The sequence below is a fragment of the Sus scrofa genome, chromosome 5 (genome assembly GCF_000003025.6).
Source record: "Sus scrofa isolate TJ Tabasco breed Duroc chromosome 5, Sscrofa11.1, whole genome shotgun sequence".
Taxonomy (NCBI): domain Eukaryota; kingdom Metazoa; phylum Chordata; class Mammalia; order Artiodactyla; family Suidae; genus Sus; species Sus scrofa.
In genome coordinates, this window is record NC_010447.5 from 42461835 (window position 1) to 42477162 (window position 15328).

At 40.7% G+C, this 15328-nt stretch overlaps 1 long non-coding RNA gene across 4 annotated transcripts in view; it reads left to right on the plus strand.

Moving 5' to 3' along the window:
- The window catches only part of LOC110260712, a 31629-nt gene extending 21898 nt beyond the window's left edge, over positions 1-9731 (plus strand). For 3 of the 4 annotated variants that reach the window (XR_002344053.1, XR_002344056.1, XR_002344055.1), the window contains 2 exons: positions 663-742; positions 8559-9731. This is a non-coding gene — a long non-coding RNA (uncharacterized LOC110260712). Of the gene's footprint in view, positions 1-662; positions 743-5124; positions 5322-8558 lie in introns of all 4 variants that reach the window. The other variant, XR_002344054.1, reaches the window with a different exon arrangement.

The following is a 15328-nucleotide window of genomic DNA, read 5'->3' on the forward strand; positions in this document are numbered from 1 at the left end:
ATGGGTGCAGCCCTAAAAAGACATAAAATAAAATATGGCACAAATGAATCTATCTACAAAACAGACTCACAGGCATAGAGAACAGACTTGTGGTTGCCAAAGGGAGAGGCGGCAGGGAGAGGGATGGACTGGGAGTTTGGGGTTAGTAGATACAAAGGATTTAGAAAGGATAAACAACAAGATCCTACTGTATAGCACAGGGAGATATCCAATCTCCTGGGAAAGTTTATGTTGGAAAATAATATAAAAAAAGAATGTGTATGTATACACACACACATAAATACACATATGTATGATTGGATCACTTTGCTGTACAGCAGAGATTGGAACAGCATTGTAAATCAACTATACTTTAAATAAATAAATGAAAAACACTTGTAAATATCCTAAGAGACTTGCCTTTCTATAAATTAAACCTCCTTAATTTTGTTTTTGTGGTAACCATTTGCAATAGCAAATGCTAATAAGTCACTTTTTGGTATTGAAAAAATACCAAATACCATTGTTCTAGGGTGCTGGATACAGTCCTTGCTGTCTCAAGGAGATAAATATTTAATGTTTTTCAGTAATGTTGATTTGTTTTAGGCATTATTTTCGGTATCAAAAATTAATTTCAAATCTGTTAATAATTTTTAAGAAGATGTACTTTTTCTTTTTTTCAGCATTAGGTATTAGCCTTTCTCAAATTACATTCAGGACCAAAAGCCTATCATAACTTTTGCCAAGAACAGAAAGATTCAAGGTAAGAAGAAATGATAATTGTATCAACAATAAAAATAGTATGTGTATAGTACATTATTTTTTTCTTTTTTTTTATTACTCAAATGAATTTATCCCATCTGTAGATGTACAGTACTTTAAAGTTGAAAAAATGGTTTCACATATATTTAATGCAAGGCTCATTTGACCTTTGAGAAAAGAGCAGAATGCGATAATGGTAGGATATTTTTAGCTCTATTTTGTGGAAGAGACATTGAAACTCAGAGAGGTAAAATCTCTTGCTCAGCATCACTACTAAATAGTAAAATGGAATTCAAATCAAGTCCCTTCTACTCAATAGTTTGTAATAAAGTATATGGGGAAAAAATGTTAGGGGGTCCTGCTGTGGCACATCAGGATCAGCAGCGACTTGGGAGTGCTGAGATGCAGGTTCGATTCTTGGCCCAGCACAATGGGCTAAGGATCCATGTGTTGCCACAGCTTTGGCCTAGTTCGAAGTTTGGCTTGGATATGATCCCTGGCCCAGGAACGCCATATGCCTCTGGATGGCCAACAAGAAAAAAGAAAAAAATGTTACAACTAAAAACCAGTTAAAACAGTCTCCATTATGCTTTGCCCTGCCTTGGTCCTCTAGCTTAGTCTAACCAGCTTTTCACAAATGCTTTCTTCCTTGCTTAATTGCTTTCTTTTACAAATGATTACTTTCCAGTTAGAGTTATATTGCACTTGGTGTTTCTTTTCCTTTGAAACATTTCTTTTTTCTTTTTTCATCTTTTGTCTTTTTTTAGGGCCGCACCCAAGGCATATGGAGGTTCCCAGACTACAGTCTAATCAGAGCTGTAGCCGCCGGCTACAGCGACACAGGATCCTAGCCGCGTCTGCAACCTACACCACAGCTCACGGCAACGCCAGAACCTTGACCCACTGAGCGAGGCCAGGGATTGAACCCACAACCTCATGGTTCCTAGTCAGATTCGTTTCTGCTGCACCACAATGGGAACTCCTTGAAACATTTCTTAATATCCTTTCCCCGTTGTAAGCCATCTCCATTCCAGAGAGAAGGTCAAGGTGCCATAACACCAAAGACCACCAGCAACCATCACTGGACCACCTGATGCTGGCCCAGATGACTTTGAAATGCTCTATAGAGGGAGAAGAATGCAGCACCCTAGTCCTTATCAACAGTCCTATTTTTCATTCTAGACCTGTAAGACCCCTTGCTATCCCCTCTCAAGAGAGGACGCAGTTTAGAGGGCGTTAAGCCTGCGGTGGCCTCCTTTGCCTGGCAAAGCAATAAAGCTATTCTTTCTATTTCACCCAAAACTCTGTTTCTGAGACTTAATTGGTGCCAGTGTTCAGAGGCGAGATACAAAAAGAATGGTTATATTTATATGTATGACTGATTCACTTTGCTGTGCACCTGAAACTAATACAACATTGAAAGTCAACCATACTCCAATAAAGTTGTTAAAAAAAAAAACAAGGTCTTCTAAGTACTGTAACTTTTCCTATAGATTTTATTTTTTTATATAATGATTTTTATTTTTATATTCATTATAGCTGGTTTACTGTGTTCTGTACAGTTTTCTACTGTACAGTATGGTGTACCAATTACACATACATGTATAGAATATTTTTTCTCACATTATCATGCTCCATCCTAAGTGACTAGATTAGTGGGAAATCATGAAAACCATGCCTTGCCCGCGGGTTAGACCTTTCTCTGAAATGACAATTGGCCCTGTTAATCTTGCCATGTTTGCCTAGACCCATGACTTGGTCAAGTTCCAAGCACTCACCATGGTCCAGCCTGCTCCAACCTAGTGAAATCCAAAATACAATAAAGGGCAATAGAAAGTGGTTAAAAACTCTGGTTAAGGAAAAACCCACTTTCTTTAAATGTTTAAAGGCTAATTTGGCATTTTAATCTTTGTACAATGGTTTGCACATAAGTCCTTACTAAAATGAATACGAGTAAAGGTTAAGATAAATAATGGAAATGATTGAAAACTTTACAAGTTTATTACTGCAATGTCACATCCACCAGCAGAATAATTTTTTTATGCTTGACACTTAACATTTAATCATAAATGGTTAAAAAGGGAGCACAACTCTCTAGGATAACTTGAAGCAGAACTTCAAGAATCAGCTTTAGGAATTCCCAAAGTGGCTCAGCAGAAACTAATCAGACTAATATCAATGAGGACGCAGGCTCGATCCCAGGCCTTGCTCAGTGGGTTAAGGATCCCATGTTGCCATGAGCTGTTGTGTAGGTTACAGACACGGCTCGGATCTGGTGTGGCAGTGGCTGAGGTTATGGCCAGCCACTGTAGCTCTGATTCAATCCCTAGCCTGGGAACATCCGTATGAGGCGGGTGTGGCCCTAAAAAGACAAAAAAAAAAAAAAAAAAAAAAAATCAATTTCAGTTCCACCTGGTTATATTCTCAAAATTAGTTTTCCCTTCATTCATTAAAAAAAATATATGATCCCATTTGGCAGTTACACTCACTTGCTGGAAGAATTTCTCATTGCTCTGTGATCAAGAGTATTCAATTTGTCTTAACTGGTACTCTACTGTTGGTCATGCAAGCATGATTTTTGCTTTGAACAAATTTTGATTTGATACGTTCTCAGATGTCATTTTTCTCTGCCTGGGTAATTCTCACGTATTTTTTCACACTAATACCCATACTGCTTTGTTCAGTAAAGGCTTGTTGCTGGATAATTTGAATAGTAAATAGTTCATCTATCACTCAAAAAGTTGCTACTTTAAAAGCAACATTGCTTTCTCTAAAATTTATTATAATAATGTCACATAGTAAATCTTTATCAAACTAATTATTGAATAAATATTGGCTGAGAAAAAAGATATCATGTCCAACTTTGGGATGTTACAAAAAGTAGAAGATTCTAGTGTTTTAAATATGTTTTGATGAGCAATAAAAATGGATTAAGACCATGCCCCAAGCTATACCTAAGCTATAAAGGGTGAACTTAAAGAACAAGAAATTTTAAGAAGTGCCAGACTTGGTAGCTTCTCAGAGGAAATGGAGTCTATCCTCCTGCCCAAAGCCAATTCCTCTTGTATTATTTATATATTTCTGCTTATCAGGACATGCTATCCCCAAATATGGTATCTTTGTATGTTGACATTTTTTTTTTCTTTATCAGCCACCCCCTGGGTATTTGGAAGTTCCCAGGCCAGGGATGAAATCTGAGCAGCAGCTGTGACCTGAGCTGCTGCAGTTGGACCCTTAACCACTGCACCGCAGCAGGATCTCCTATATGTTGACAATTTTACGCTGAAGAATTTTGAGAAAACAAGAGAAGCAAGGTCACTTTGCCCTTCTCTCTTGAAACAGATCATAAAACCCTCATGTGAAAGTTTCCCTCCTTATAACCAAAGGAAAGGAACATTCTTATTTCTAAAGATGAAGGGAAACCAAGAAGAACCCCAACAAATAGCCCTTGCTAAGTGGCCCTCAGTTTACTGCAATTACTTTATATTCCTTAACCAGTCATATTTTTCTTTCTTTCTTTCTTTCTTTCTTTCTTTCTTTCTTTCTTTCTTTCTTTCTTTCTTTCTTTCTTTCTTTCTTTCTTTCTTTCCTTTCTTTCTTTCTTTCTTTCTTTCTTTCTTTCTTTCTTTCTTTCTTTCTTTCTTTCTATTTCTTTTTTCTTTTTGATTTTTGGGACTTTACACTCACAGCATATGGAAGTTCTCAGGCTAGGGGTCAAATTAGAGCAGCAGCTGCCAGTCTACGCCACCACCACAGCAACATGGGATCTGAGCCACATCTGTGACCTACACCGCAGCTCATAGCAACGCTGGATCCTTAACCCATTGAACGATGCCAGGGTTCAAACTTGAATCCTCATGGAAGCTAGTCAGATTTGTTTCTGCTATGCCACAACAGGAACTCCAACCTGTCATATTTCTATAGGACTGCCACACACTTCACCAAACCTTGCATAAAATACACAAGACTAAACTGTTTCTTTGGGTCTTCTTTTCCTTATGAAGACTTCTGTGTCACAGAAAATGTATATGAAATCAATGTGTATGCTTTTCTCCTGCTAGTCTGTCTCTGTCAGCTTAATTTTCAGAACCAGCCAGGGATCTTAAGAGGATTGACAAAACCCCTTTCCTCCCTTACACTACCTAACAAATTACTTGAGACTTAAAACAATAAACATGTATTAGCTCACACTGTTTTAGATGGTGAAGTCTGGAAGCCAAGCTTAGCTGAGTGGTTCAATGTATCTCATGTGGTTAGAGCCAAAATGTCAGCCAGGCTGCCACCATCTGAAGCCTTCACTGAGTTGGAGAATTCACCCTCAAGCTCTCTCACATGGCTGTTGACAAAAAGCCTCACTTCTTCATCATGTGTGCCTCTCCATAGGGTTGCTTGTGAAATGGCAGCTGCCTTCCTCCAAAGCAAATGATGAGAGGGAGGGGGCAAGGGGAAGGAATGCCACCGGCAGAAGCTACATGGTCTTTGATAACCTCTTCTAAGAAGCAGCGCAGCACCATTTATTCAAGAGATCTCGAAGACTACCCCTGGTACAAGGCGGGTGACAGAGTGGTGAATACCAGGAGGTAGGGATCATGGAGTCTGGCCACCACACGCTTCCCATCTCTATCAGTCATCCGCTTTCTCTTACACCTTGAACTCTTCATTAGCTCTTTCCTCATCTTGGTTCTAGATGCTGTGAAGTTATACTCCTGTAGCTTCACTTATATACCTTCTTGTGAAAAAAGAGAAAACAAAACCTTTCCTAGACTACAGGTTCTATTCCAGTTATCACTCTATCTGCAAGGCTGAGCTCTTGAAAGAAGAGTCCACACACACCTTCACCTCCTCACTTCCCATTTCCTGGGTCCACAGCAATTTGACCGGCATTCCAACCTCTCTAAAGGAACTGAGATCCCAAGCTCACTGGGATATTGCAAGGACTTCTTGGTTGAAAATTCCAATACATTTGTGGGCCTTCCTTAATCTCTGTAGCATTTGTTTTTCATGAATCTCTTCCCATGGCTGCATTGACACCATTCTTCCCTGGCTTTTCTCCTCACCCTTTCATGACCATTTCTCGGCCTCCGTTGCTGAGCTTCTTTTACCTCTCTTTAACTATTGGCATTCTCCATAGTTCAAAACTTACCTCTCAGGGGTGCCCTTCATGGCTCAGTGGAAACGAATCTGATTAGCATCCATGAGGACACAGGTTCAATCCCTGGCCTCACTAGGTGGGTTAAGGATCTGGTGTTGCTGCGAGCTATGGTGTAGGTCTCAGACTCGGCTCAGATCTGACGTTGCTGCGGCTGTGGTGTAGGCCAGTGGTGACAGCTCTGATTTGACCCCTAGCCCGGGAACTGCCATATGCCTCGTGGGCAGCCCTAAAAAAGCAAAAAAATAAAACAAAACAAAACAAAACACAACAAAGAGGGAAAACCTCACCTCTCTTTTCTTATTATTTTAAACACTCTCTCTTTAGTTCTTCTATACCAGTGGCTTTAGCTCCATCGATACGCTGCTAACTGCCAACTGGTAATCCCCAGATTAGTTCTCTAGCTTGAATGCCACACCAATATAACAAGTCCTGTTATTATAAAAAGCCCTGCAAGTTTCTCAACTGATAGATATGTTGGCTCAATTTGAGAGGATTGATTAATTCTGAGAACTTCTGATTGGGAGGAAGAATCTTTTTTTTTTTTTCCTTTAAGTAGCCTAAAGGGAATCTTATCTCCAAAAAAAGTTTTATGCATTTGGTATAACCCCTACTGCAAAGGCATAATGGAATATGGACCCAGCAAAGAATTTTACTCTCTTCTTTAGGAAACTACCAATATGTTCACCGAGCCATTGCTTATAGCTTTAGCGCAACATAAAAAGAGCAGAAAGTTCACCCTGATAATTAGTTTTTGTAGAGAAGGGTAAAAGTTAGAGGTGTACCCAGCCTCACATCAATTCCTATGTGCCAGCACCTCTTTCAGACACTTGCTGGTGGCAAGACTTCCAGAACCTTGCTGAATTCTCTCCTCTGAGAAAGAAGGTCAGCTTATGAGTTCCCGTTGTGGCTCAGTGGGTTAAGAATCCTGCATAGTGTCCATGAGGATTCGGATTCAATCCCTGGCCTTGCTCAGTGGGTTAAGGATCCATCCTTGCCATGAGCTGTGGTGTAGGTCTCAGATGCGGCGCAGATCCTGCACTGCTGTGGCCGTGGTGTAGGCTGGCAGCTGCAGCTCCGATTTGACTGTTAGCTAGGGAAGTTCCTGAAATTAGGCCTGAAATTCTAGTCATTCCAGCGAGAAGCTGTGCTTCTTCCTTCCTCCCTCCCTCTTCCTTTCTTCCTTCTTCCTTTTTTTTTTTTTTTAATCTTCCATTGGATTACTTTATTTTTTTTATTTTTTTATCACTCAATGAATTTTATTACATTTATAGTTGTCTTTTCTTTTCTTTTCTTTTTTTTTTTTTTTTTTTTTGTCTTTTTGCCATTTCTTGAGCCGCTCCCGTGGCATATGGAGATTCTCAGGCTAGGGGTCGAATCGGAGCTTTAGCCTCCAGCCTACGCCACAGCCCACAATGTGGGATCTGCGACCTACACCACAGCTCACAGCAATGACGGATCCTTAACTCACTGAGCAAGGCCAGGGATCAAACCCACAACCTCATGGTTCCTCGTTGGATTCGTTAACCACTGCGCCACGATGGGAACTCCAATAGTTGTCTTTCTTTCTTTTTAACGGCTGCACCTGCAGCATATGGAAATTCCAGGGCTAGGGGTCAAGGTGAAGTTGCAGCTGAGGCCTACGCCACAGCCACGGAAGCACCAGATCTGAGCCACATCTGCGACCAAACCCACAGCTTGCAGCAACACTGGAAATTGAGTCTGCATCCTGCAGCTGTTACTACTACAGTTACTCCTATTGTCCCTGCATTTCTACTATATAAACGTGCTGTAAGCAAGAGGTCACAATAATAATGCTCAATATTACCATAATGCCTAGTCACAGGGTTCCAGGCGGCGTGTTCATAGACATACAAGATCAGAAAGTTTTTTTAACATTTCCATGTTGGTATATGCCCTTCCTCAAGAGCAAAACCACAGGTTAGGTGGATAGGTATTTCCCCTTATTCAAGCCACGAACTTTATTCTAGCCAGTGAAATCACTGCCATCGAAGCCAAAGACTTAGAACGTCTCCTTAAAGAAGAAAGAGAGCCTCCATTCTAAGACTGATGAAATCGTCTCTGCCCTTCAAGTCTATCTATTCGTAGAGACAGCCCAGAAAACTAGTCAGCAGTGCTACTGCTGTCCTAAGGTTTAAAGCTAATCAGGATGAACAAGAAGAAACTCATATTTCATTCAAGAAAAACAACTAAACATTGAAAAACTTCAGTAGTGTGTCTATGGGGGGAGGGAGTGATTGCAAAATACAATGAAACTTAAGTAGGAAATAAATTGAAACATATGTAAGAAAATGAGAAACATGAGAAAATGTCATGTCTAGCAAACTGAATGCTGGTCCTAGATTATTTACAGAGCTTTAAAAAGGCCAAGAGGAAGGAAGAAAGGGGTTGGGGGAGGGAAAGGAAAAATATATAAAGGGAGCCTCTTTATCAATGAAATCAATGAGAAAAGCACAAGTCTTGGTTTAGATATTCTGAAATTACCTTTTCAAGTAATTTAACATCCCTTTATGCCACTTTTTATTTATCTCTGGGACTGCATCCATTTATAGCTGGTGTTGTTTCATACTAACATGTTTGTATTTTTGTTATGAGAATGATTTATAGACTCTTGTAATGAAGCTATAATTCACCTTCTTCACTACAGAAATTATTTCTAGACATATGTAACCTTGATGTCTGCTGACCGACTGGGAAAAAGGCACCAATAATTTCAAAGAGTATCTCTGGTGCCAGGATAAACTAGGAGCATTCTGATCCTAACAGTTGATCAAAGACTGAATAGCACTGACTTCCACAGCATACCAGAAGCCCACAATAAGAAGAAAAGCAACCAGATATGACCTTCAAGTCTGACTCCTTAAATTAAGAGGAAGACTTTCAGCAGCAGAGCAAATTACAACTTCACTCCATTCATCTACCCAATTAACCCTGCATATTACAGAGGGGTACGTATGTGCAAAAGGAACCACTGCATGTAAATAGAGGTAAGAAGACTCTGATGTAAATTTGGGATGGCTTTAATTATATAGGTTTTTTCCAAAAATTTATTCTTATGAGCAGGGCTTAAGACATCATGACTCTGGCATGAATCACAAGATCAACAAAACCTTCCAAGATTCTGCAAATCTGGTACCTCTGTCTCCTTGACATTCTCCTGTTACACTTGAGACTGGCTGTTTAGCTCGAGGGGGAGGCTGAATGGGCAGCCTGAAGTTGTAAATGTTTGTTAATATCTGTTGAGGGTATTCTGGAGAAGCAGATGGCTCAGAACAAATAAAAAGATTGCTAAGCCGTGTTGGAAGTTCACCTGAGCTTAGCGGTCACAGATTTATAGCGGCTATTGCATGCCAGAGCACTTAAGTTTGTTTTCACATTTAATCCTCATGACATCTGTATATGTAAATATATTGTGGTAATCATTTTATAATGTATTTACCTTAATAATTATGCTGTACACCTTAAATTTAAACAGTACCGTATGTCAATAATACCTCAACAGAACTGGAAGAAAAGAGAAAAAAAGAAAAGAGGTTGGATGATAGTGAACAAAAATTAGTAAATGCCCACTGAAGATAAAATAGCAGACTTAATGTGAATCTATATTTGTCAGTCATAAAACCTTATGTTGTATCTTCTTTACTAAGTTGCCTCCCAGTAGGAATAGAGAAGGTACATTGTCATTTGTGAGGTTAGAGCACAAGTGAAACAGAAGAGTAAGAATGTGAGAGCAGGAGTTCCTGTCGTGGCACAGGGGAAACAAATCTGACTAGGAACCATGAGGTTGCAGGTTTGATCCCTGGCTGAGCTCAGTGGGTTAAGGATTCAGCATTGTCTTGGGCTGTGGTGTAGGTCAAAGACATGGCTTGGATCTGATGTGGCTGTGGTGTAGCCCGGTAGTTGTAGCTTCAATTGGACCCCTAGCCTGGGAACCTCCATATGCCACAGGTGCAGCCCTAAAAAACAAAAACAAAGGAACAAAAAAGAGTGAGAGCATTGAGAGTGCTGGAAATGACAATGGGTAATGGGGGCTCTGGGAGAGAGAAGAGGGTGAGGCCAGGAGGGGACTCGAAAACCAGGAGAATTGGAGAGACAAGGTAGTAAGACAAACTCCATATTTTTCAGTTTTTGGTACAGTCAGACACACACTATTTGTTTACTGAGAAGTTAAGGATGTTCCCATTGTGGCTCAGTGGTAATAAACCCAACTAGTATCCATGAGGGCTTGGGTTCCATCCCTGGTCTCACTCAGTGGGTTAAGGATCTGGCATTGCTGTGAGCTGTGGTGTACGTCACAGATGTGGCTCAGCTCCCGAGTTGCTGTGGCTGTGGTACAGGCCTGCAGCTGTAGCTCTGATTTAACCCCTAGCCTGGGAACTTGCATAAGCCATGGGTGTGGCCCTAAGACAAAATGAAAACAAAAAAAAAGAAAGAGAGAGAGAGAAAGAAAGAAAGAGGAAGAAAGAGAGAAAGAAAGATGAAGAAAGAAAGAAAGAAAAGCTAAGCAGGAGGGAGACAGTTAATTGCTATAGCAATCTTAAAAATAAAAGCTTTAAAAAATGAAAAAAGAAATCGTACATCAACTATACTTCCATAAAACGTTAAAAATGAAAAAACTGCTTTTATGGCTTTGCATTAAACAACAAAAAAAGAAAACTATATTAATCATGGTATTTACAAACTAAGTGAAGAATGTCTGAAAAATATTTTATGAATGAACTTATTTTTCTACCCACCCCCCTCGCCCAAAAAACTGTTTTATGATTCCAGGTAATTCTCTCAAACTACAAGAGTGTCAACAGCCTAGAGGCAACAGGGTTTAGGTGCCTAAAGATACTCTTACCAGTAATAAAAAGAAGAAGAAGAAGAAACAGGTGGCTTTGCTTTGTATAAAAGAAAGGAAAATATACAAAGCAAAGAAATTCCTTTCTTTGTATAAAAAAAAGGAAAATGTATTTTTCTTACTTTTATACAAAGCTAGTAAACATAAACATAAACCTGCTGTTTATGAATAAACATAAAATAAACATAAACCTGTTGTTTATGAAAAAGCAGAGCATGAGTAAAATGGATCTTCCTAGAGAGTAGAGAAACAGGTGTGGCTATAAAAGGGCCACAGGAAGGATCCCCGTGGGAATGGAAACCTTCTGTGTCTTGTGTGTCTCAATGTCGATATCCTAGTTGTGATGTTGTACTACAGTTTCACAAGATGTCACCACTGGGGAAAACTAGGTTAAGACTATATGGGTTCTTCTCTCTGTACTATTTCTTATAACAGCATGAAAACCTCTAATTATCACAAAATAAAAAGTGTAATTAAAAAGGAAAACCAGGAGTTCCTGTTGTGGCTCAGTGGGTTAAGAACCCGACACAGAGGATGAAGGTTTGATCCCTGGCCTCACTCAGCAGATTAAGGATTCAGTGTTGTCTCACAGGTGCAGCTTGGATCTGACATTGCCATGGCTCCGGTGTAGGCTGACAGTTGCAGCTCCACTTCAACCCTTAGCCTGTGAACTTCCGTATTCCGCAGGTTCAGCCCTAAAAAGAAAAAAAAAAAAAAAAAGAGGAGTTCCCGTCGTGGTGCAGTGGTTAATGAATCCGACTAGACTAGGAACCATGAAGTTTCGGGTTGGATACCTGGCCTTGCTCAGTTGGTTAAGGATCCAGCATTGCCGTGAGCTGTGCAGATGAGGCTCGGATCCCGCATTGCTGTGGCTCTGGTGTAGGCCAGTGGCTACAGCTCTGATTCAACCCCTAGCCTGGGAACCTCCATGTGCCGTGGGAGCGGGCCTAGAAAAGGCAAAAAGCCAAAAAGAAAAAAGAAAAAAAAAGAAAACCACACACACACACACACACACACACACACAGAACTTTCTTTCTGGCTACACATTTGTTCCCCTTATGACGTCAAACTGCCAGAAGGGTTGAGAAGCACTGACCTTCTCCCACCCCTCCTTTTCTCTTCCCCAGGGGACTAGGAAGGACTAGTTGGACATATTCAGCCCTTCTCCCACCCTTTCTAGACCTGTGTCTCATAGAGTGGGTCTGCTCTCCTCACACAGGCCTCTATTGTTGTTCTGGGAAGACTGTGTTTTTCATCTGTGCCAGTGCATAAGTCTGGGAAAAGTGTGAGCATGCCACAGGCCCAGTAAGTTTTACTAAGGTGCTATTTTGACCTTCCTTTGTCCGACTCCTACATCTTATTTGTTTCCGAATTCAATATTTATTAGGTGCCTGGTACTTGCAAGGAAAGGGTTTTCAGCTGGTCTAAACTCTGATGTCAGACCCAGGGACCCTGGGGATATGACCTTAGATTTGCCTACTTGCTACTCTGCTCTTCAGAAGGTAGCGATGTAAGATAAATGCAGGATGTTAGTGGGTCAGATTGCACGTGGTTTACAGACGCATTCACTGGGAGGTCTGATAGATGAGTTGCAGCTGCACTTCGAGGCCTGTGACTTGGCACTTACTCCTAGAGAGACGGTTCAGCAAGTTCCGGACACACACAGGCAGGGAATGGGAAGGCAGCTGCCCTAAGGTGAAGCTGTCCACGAAGGCCTCCACCTGTTCCTTGGAACTGAGCTCTGGGGAGTGGAGAAGTATAGAAACTGCACATAACCTTGTTGCCAGATGTCAGAAGGCCTCTGCTGTTTGGCTCTGGGCATCTGTGTTAACTGTGCATCTTTCAAAGCTAAGTAAACTGGTGCGGGTGTGGGGAAAATGTCTTCTGAGTCTTTTTATCAATTTTGAACATAGAACCAACCAATATGAAGTAACACTTGTAGCAAGTAGTCCATTAAAATCAATACCTGATACCTGTTCTTCAATAACTGGATAAAATTCTTTGTTAAGTTCATTTGGTTGTTGCAGTCATTCTATAGGTCAGCACAGCTATCGCTCATTCCAACCCTTATTTCAATTTTCCTTCCTTTTGTAGAGAAGCAGGAAAATTAAAAACTTACCTTCTCTAATAGCTAGATTTCCTAGCTATTAGAGGTGATCCCGTGACTCAATTCTGACTAATAAAATGTAACCTGAATTTTTCTCATGCTGCCTCTTCCACTTCTTTATTCTTCCCTGGAACACTTGTGTGATGCTGAAAGCTTGGCAATCATTGCCAAGTATGATAGAGAGCAAAGCAAAAAGGCCAGCTTCCTTCATGGCATTATTGACTATCATACCAGTCTTAGTTTTGTTTGTGTTTCTCCTACAGCTGTGCCTGTGGCGATATGGAATTTCATGGGCTAGAAATTGGAGCTGCAGCTGCCAGCCTACAACCACAGCCATAGCACCCCAAATCCGAGCCGAATCTATGACCTATACCACAGCTCATGGCAACGCTGGATCCTTGACCCATTGAGTGTGCCAGGGATGGAACCTGCATGCTCACAGACTCTATGTTGGGTTCTTTACCCACTGAACCATAACAGGAATTTCTACCACACCGGTCTTGATGTCCTGTCTCCCAGACTTCCTGGTACATGAGACAAAACGATCCTTTACTTTTTAAGCAGTCAAGTACACTCTTAACTGATGTATTCCTCAATTCAATTTCCATTTCCATTTCTGTGTGGTAGGCAGAATAATGGTCCCCTAAAGACGTCTGGAACTTGTGAATGTTAGGATGGCTGAGCGGAGAGAAACAGAGACTGGAGCAGCGCGATCGTAAGCAGGTTTACTGACCAACAGAGCAGCTGCCAGTACTGAGCAGAGATTACTCAGGCTCTACCAGTAGGGCAAGGGCATCTTTTCTAGGCAGGGGTCTGTGTGTTGGGTATATCGTCCTAAGGAAAAAAGGGGAAGGGGCTTGGGAAACAGGGAAAGACGTTTTAGGTCATCCTGTAAAATTTTACCCATCCCTTTGACTCTGCTTATCTTGAGATTTGACAGTTCTTAAGTTTTGTCCTGGGGCCTTCATCCATGCCCTGTTTGCTGTTGGTGTGGTCAGCTGAAACTCCATCTAGAGCCTGGGTTGAATTCTGATGATATGGCAGATTTCAAAGTCCTCCTTTTTGAACTTTCTCTCCACATGGCAGATACCACCTAACAGTGAATATATCATGTTACACAGCAAAAGGGACTTTGCAGTCAAGATCAAGTTACAGACGTCCAGGTAGGTAAAGCATCTTAGACTCTCCAGGTGGACCCAACGTGATCGTAAAAGTCCTTATAAATGAAAGAGAGTGGCAGAAGGAAGGAAGAGAAGGAGAGAGAATGTGACAACAGAAACAAGGTTGGAGGGGAAGTTTCTCTCGTGGCTCAATGGTAAAGAACCCAGCTAGTATCCATGAGGATAAAGGTTCGATCCCTGGCCTCTATCAGCAGGTTCAGGATCTGGCGTTGCTATGAGCTGTGGTGTAGGTCACAGACCCAGCTCGGATCCTGTGTTGCTGTGGCTGTATAGGTAAGCAGCTGTATCTCCAATTCCACCCCTAGCCTGGGAATTTCCATATGTTGCAGGTGCGGCCCTAAAAAGCAAAAAAGAAACAAGGTCAGAGGAATGCTATGTCGCTGGCTTTGAAGAAGGGGGCCATAAACCAAGGAATGTGGGCTTCCCGTAGAAGCTGAAAAAAGAAATGAAATATTTTTCCCCACAGCCCTTTAGAACCCTGATTTAGTAAGGGTTAGTCAGACTTCTAACCCACCAACATATGAGATAATAAATCTTTGTTGTTTAAGTCATTTAATTTGTGGTAACCTGTTGCGGCAGCAATAGAAAATGAATACCCTTGGTTAAGGTCTTTTAATAATCAATTATGCTAAGTCCAAGGAAATTGCTTCTTCTCTGTGAAAGACTCTACTTTTTAAAATCAAGGGCAGGCAAGAGGAGACATAACTTATTTTTTAAGAATTAAAAAAAAAATTCCCCACAAACCTAGGAAAAGACGGAAATTTTTATAGTCATGGTATACTGGTTTTAAACCTGTTGGATCAGCAACAACTCGCTTCAGTAAACATGTCTCAGTAACAGGAAATGGGCTTTTGTAACCCATGCTTCTAAGGCTGATTTTTCAACTACTTTTGCCCTAGTAAACAGTATTTCCCAAAATAATACTTCCCATAAACCCTATATTTGCTTTGCTCAACAAAGGACTTTGATCATCATAACTTTCACTTATTTAGGTAAGAGGTAAATTCAATTCCTAGGTTTCAGATATGGGGTGATGATCTCATATTTTGATACACTGTACATTCTTCTTCAGAGACTTGTTCTAATTTAACAAAGGTCAAGAAAAACACCAGGTTTTGGTACTATTAAGTGAAGGGAGTGGGAAATATAAGAATTCGTTGTAGTAGTATGAAGAAATAACTGTATATGTTTGTTGTTTAAAACAACACATTATCAAAGATATTTCTTTGCTAATTCAATAGTTGAAGATGATCTCAATGGCATATTAATTTTAATTCTGCTGTGTG